This window comes from Neoarius graeffei, chromosome 11 (assembly GCF_027579695.1).
Source record: "Neoarius graeffei isolate fNeoGra1 chromosome 11, fNeoGra1.pri, whole genome shotgun sequence".
Lineage (NCBI taxonomy): Eukaryota > Metazoa > Chordata > Actinopteri > Siluriformes > Ariidae > Neoarius > Neoarius graeffei.
The window spans coordinates 38,869,928-38,875,961 of NC_083579.1; positions in this window are offsets into that span (position 1 = coordinate 38,869,928).

Genomic DNA, 6,034 nt, shown 5'->3' on the forward strand with positions numbered 1-6,034 from the left:
CATCATCAAAGAGGTGGATGCTGATGGTGGGGGACACACTACACACTAAACACTACACATCATCATAGAGGTGGATGCTGACAGCGAGGGACACACTACATCCTAAACCCTAAACACTACACACTATATCCTACACTGTAAACACTGCACACCATTAGAGTTGAATGCTGATGGTGAGGATGAAACTACACTCTCTCTCTCTCTCTCTCTCTCTCTGTCAGGTAATGGGACTATTGATTTCCCTGAGTTTCTCACAATGATGGTGAGAAAGATGAAGGATACAAGCAGTGATGATGAGATCCATGAAGCTTTCAAAGTGTTTGACAAGGTCTGTGTGTGTATGTGTGAGAGAGAGAGACTGATTAGGAACCAATCAGAGACTGAGGAACACACACTCAGTTCTAAAAAGTCCTAAAAAGTTCTAGTTGTCTCTTGCTGTAAATCTAGTTCCAGTTCTAGTTTTTGTTTAATTTTGTCTTAGTTCTGGTTCCAGTACTCGTTATAGTGGCCTGGTGTGTGTGTGTAAGAGAAAATAACAGAGCTAAGGTGAGACAGGGTTTTACAGGAACGGTGCTGAAAGTTCTCTCCTACACAGAACTCATGGTTCGTTTCTTGTTTAGTGATTGGTCAATGTTACTGCCACCCTCATCGTAATGTGGACTGGTAGTGGTTCTGTCTGTGGTTTTGTGTCAGGACAGGAACGGCTTCATCAGTGGGGCTGAGCTGCGTGTCGTCATGACAAACCTTGGTGAGAAAGTTACAGACAAGGAAGTGGATGAAATGATCAGAGAGGCAGATAAGGATGGAGATGGACAGGTCAACTACCAAGGTGACTGACACACGCATACACATCACTCCAGTCAGGCCTCAGAAACTCGATCTCTACACCAGGTTTCATTGTTTGACCTTTGACCTCATTTTCTGCTTCTGTTTTACAGAGTTTGTACAGATGATGAAGGCTCAGTGACGTTCTAATCTCCTCACCTGCCCATCTCACTTCCACTCTGATCCTATTTATTTAACCCTTTTTCTGTGATTATTCAACATTAAAGATAAAAGTCTTCAAATTCCAACAAAAATGAAGTGTCTCTTTAGAGTGAGACGCATCTTTTAAGAAATGGGATTTACTGTAAATTCATGCATGTACTTTTTGCCATGAGGGGATTTGTTTGTTCACAAGGCCTTTGTAGAGCTTTTTAGGTGAAAAATTCCTCTTTCCCTGACCTTCATATTCACACAATGTGTGTGTATGGTATTGAACAGGAACACAGCATTTCGTTTGCCTCTCACACCCCTAAGCTCAGATCCAAGGCTCTTTACTGTGTGTTATGTAAAATATGCTGATGTAAAGCCTTATCATGAACACACTCGCTCTGATTTTCAGTACATGTACCGTAGCTGAAGTGATCCACTTTTTACAAACAAAATAGAGCTGTTACCCCTTACGAAAATTAACCATGGTTTTACTCTGAAAACTAACCATGGTTTTACCATGGTTTATAGTTATTCATGGTTTTCATGGTTTTTTGGGTAACCATGAAAACCATGGTTCATGACTATGGTTTAACCATGATTTAACCATGGTTTCACTATGGTAAATGTTAATGTATCTGGGCTGTTAATCGAGATCCTTCTCTACAGCATTGACTGTTGGACGAAAGCATGGTAATACTACAGTTAGTGCATCCTTTTAAAAACCATACTATCCCTTTTTAAACTAATTTCATAGTTACTATGACCTATTACACATACAACTATGATGCTACCACAGCTACTGCAGTACTATGGATAAACCACAGTAATGCTATGGTTGGTTCGTAGTACTTAGAATCACCATGAAATACCATAGTAGAACCATGGTTACTACCATGGATGAACCATAGTAATACTATGGTTGGTTCCAGGGGCGATTCTAGCATCTGATCTTTGGGGGTGCTTAGCCCCCAGAGCTGACAGAGGCACCTGTCTTGAACGACAGTGTTTCCACATTTATTCCGCATTTAGACTAGACTTAACTAGACAAGAAGACTAGACTAGACAAGACTAGACTTATGCAATGTTTTAACAGAAGCTGACCCAATAAACTATGATATCTACACATTTACAACCACTGACACAAATATTTACGTTATATTTTTAACTAAACAAGACCTACTACTGCATTTGTAACTCCAGTCCGTACCTTCACATCTCGCTATGCCAGTAATACTTAGGTGCTACTTCGAGTTCCTCATCGGCGTGGAATCCAGTTAAAAAAAACACCATGTCGTAGCAAGCACTTGCGCGGACAGGCAACCCAATCAGAGGGGACGCAAGGAGGAGAGGTATTTTACTGGTCATAGAACTATCACGTAACAGGTGAATTCAAGAACACACACATGCCCGCGCACACATTCATTGCGCAGTGCACAAGGGCACTTATTTCTGAAAATTACATCCAAAAGCAGTGTTTTTGAGGGTGCTGAGCTAGGGGGTGCTGAGCTTGTTTTTGGGGGTGCTTGAGCACCCCCAAAAATAGGCTAAACACACCCCTGGTTGGTTCATAGTACTTAGAATAACCATGAGATACCATGGTAGAATCATGGTTACTACATAAAAACCATAGTATAACCATGGTTACTACATAAAACCATGGTAAAACCATAGTAAACCATGGTAGATTTTCGTAAGGAACCGTGGAAACAATGGAAAGCAAACAAGGAAATATTCAATAAACAGTGAAACTCCAAACCATCACCTGTGTTTGTGTGTGTTCATCCTCTAATGGACAGTTAGCACAGGGTCTACTCATGTTTCCACCATCAGCATCAGTGTGTGTGAGAGCTGACCTGACCTCTGAATACAGGAGCACATATATGAATGAGTGTTGAGAGCGCGCTCTCTCTCTCTCTCTCTCTCTCTGTGTGCGTGTGTGCATGCACTCGCTTACATAATCAGAATTCACTGTACTGGTAGTGTGTTAGTGCGGGATGATGAAATTGATGTGTGGGTGTGTGAATGAGTGAGAGATAAAACTAAACCTAACCTGCAGTTTTAAACAGAATCATTTTTATTGGCATCACTGCAGATTCTCTCTGTGTGTAGAATGAACATCACCAGTCTACAGCTCTGATACGAACCTTTATGTGTTTACTTCCTGCTCACCTGAGACAGGTGATGATGAGCAGGACGTGTGTCTTACCTGCTCAGATGAGCTGGCACTGGAGTAGGAAACAGACCCCTATTTAACTAGCAAACCATTAAGTAGTGATGTGTTGTTCATCAATGAATTATTATTGAATGACTCCTTTAAGTAAATCATCATTGTGAATGATTCAATAGTTAACAAGTGTTTAAACCTTTCCACATTTCTGACGATAACACAGTGATATCACCAGATACACAGTGTCTCTGAATGCCTGTCTGAGTCATATGATGAATCAAATGAATCAAAACTTGATTTAGTGTATGTGTTCACTTAAATTAGATAATTAAAAAGAATCAAATGATTAATGATTTGCTTAGAGATTCAATAGAGCTTCTTTAAACAAGTAATATGACATCAAAGCATTCAGCACATCACGGTCTGCTCAGGAGGAGGCTCCCTAAGTAGGGAACATGGGACAAAGTGTCCTACTATACGAGGCTACAGGGCCTTGCAAAAGTATTCATCCCTCTTTGTGTTTGTCCTGTTTTGTCACATTATAATCTGGAATTAAAATGGATTTTTGGGCGGTTAGCACCATTTGATTTACACAACATGCCTACCACTTGAAAGGAGTTTTTTTTTTATTGTGACACAAACAATAATTAAGATGAAAAAAAAACCCCTCAGAAATCTGGAGTGTGCATAGAGATCCCCTCCCGTCAATACTTTGTAGAGCCACCTTTTGCTGCAATTACAGCTACAAGTCTCTTGTACAGCTACAAGTCTCTAGCACATCTAGCCACTGGGATTTTTGCCCATTCCTCAAGGCAAAACTGCTCCAACTCCTTCAAGTTAGATGGGTTGTGTTGGTGTACAGCAATCTTCAAGTTATGTCACAGATTCTCAATTGGATTGAGGTCTGGGCTTTGATTAAGCCATTCCAAGATGTTTAAATGTTTCCCTTTAAACCACTTCAGTGTAGCTTTAGCAGTATGTTTAGGGTCATTGTCCTGCTGGAATGTGAACCTTCGTCCCAGTCTCAAACCTCTGGCTGACTCAAACAGGTTTTCCTCCAGAATTGCCCTGTATTTAGTGCCATCCATTTTTCTTTCAGTCCTGACCAGCTTTTCTGTCCCTGCAGATGAAAAACATCCCCACAGCATTATGCTGCCACCACCATGCTTCACTGTAGGAATGGTGTTCTCAGGGTGTTGGGTTTGAACCACATATGGCATTTCCCATGATGGCCAAAGAGATCAATTTTAGTCTCGTTTGACCAGAGAATCTCCTTCCATGTGTTTGGGGAGTCTGCCACATGCTGTTGGGGAAACTCTAAACGTGTTTTCTTAAGTAATGACTTTCTTCTGGACACTCTTCCATAAAGCCCTGCTCTGTGGAGTATATGGCTTAAAGTGGTCCTATGGACAGATACTCCTATCTCTGCTGTGGATCTTTGCAGCTCCTTCGGTGTTCTCCTTGGTGTCTTTGTTGCATCTCTGATTAATGTCCTCCTTGCCCGGTCTGTGAGTTTTGATTGGCGGCCTTCTCTTGTCAGGTTTGTAGTGGTGCCATATTCTTTCCATTTTGTCATAATGGATTTAATGGTGCTCCCTGGGATATTCAAAGTTTGGGATATTTTTTATCATCCAACCCTGATCCACACTTCTTCACAACTTTGTCTCTGACCTGTTTGGAGGCTCCTTGGTTTTCATGTTGCTTGCTTAGTAGTGTTGCAGAGTCAGGCAGGGGCGTGTTTAGCCTATTTTTGGGGGTGCTCAAGCACCCCCAAAAATGAGCTCAGCACCCCCTAGCTCAGCACCCTCAAAAACACTGCTTTTGGACGTAATTTTCAGAAATAAGTGCCCTTGTGCACTGCGCAATGAATGTGTGCGCGGGCGTGTGTGTGTTCTTGAATTCACCTGTTACGTGATAGTTCTATGACCAGTAAAATACCTCTCCTCCTTGCGTCCCCTCTGATTGGGTTGCCTGTCTGCGCGAGTGCTTGCTATGACATGGTGGTTTTTTTAACTGGATTCCATGCCGATGAGGAACTCGAAGTAGCACCTGAGTATTACTGGCATAGCGAGATGTGAAGGTATGGACTGGAGTTACAATTGTTAAACACAACACAATAATATGCATAATGCAATATTGATGTTCCTTGGTCTATGAACAGAATGATAAAAACGACATTTATCATCCATATCGAGATACTTTGTGGTTGTAAATGTGTAGATATCATAGTTTATTGGGTCAGCTTCTGTTAAAACATTGCATAAGTCTAGTCTTCTTGTCTAGTTAAGTCTAGTCTAAATGCGGAATAAACATGGAAACACTGTCGTTCAAGCCAGGTGCCTCTGTCAGCTCTGGGGGCTAAGCACCCCCAAAGATCAGATGCTAGAATCACCCCTGGAGTCAGGGTCCTTCCAGTACAGGTTGATTTATACAGACATCATGTGACAGATCATGTGACACTGATTGCACACAGGTGGATCTTAAATCAATTAAATTATGTGACTCATGAAGTGAATTGGTTGGACCAGCTCTTATTTAGGGGTTTCATACGAAAGGGGGTGAATACCTACGCACACTCCAGATTTCTGGTTTTTTTTGTTCATCTTATTGTTTGTGTCACAATAAAACAACAATTTGCACCTTTAAAAAGTTGTAGGCATGTTGTGTAAATAAAATGGTGCTAACCCTCCAAAAATCCATTTGAACTTCATCTTGTAATGGAACAAAACAGGACAAACACCAAGGGGGATGAATACTTTTGCAAGACACTGTATATGAGGACAGCCGTCTTCTCATGGCCCTGATTTTAGACACATTTAATAAGCATTTGGGTGTGTGCGCACTGAGTGAAACTCAACATTTCACACAAAGAGACCAGAGAGAGAGCAAAAA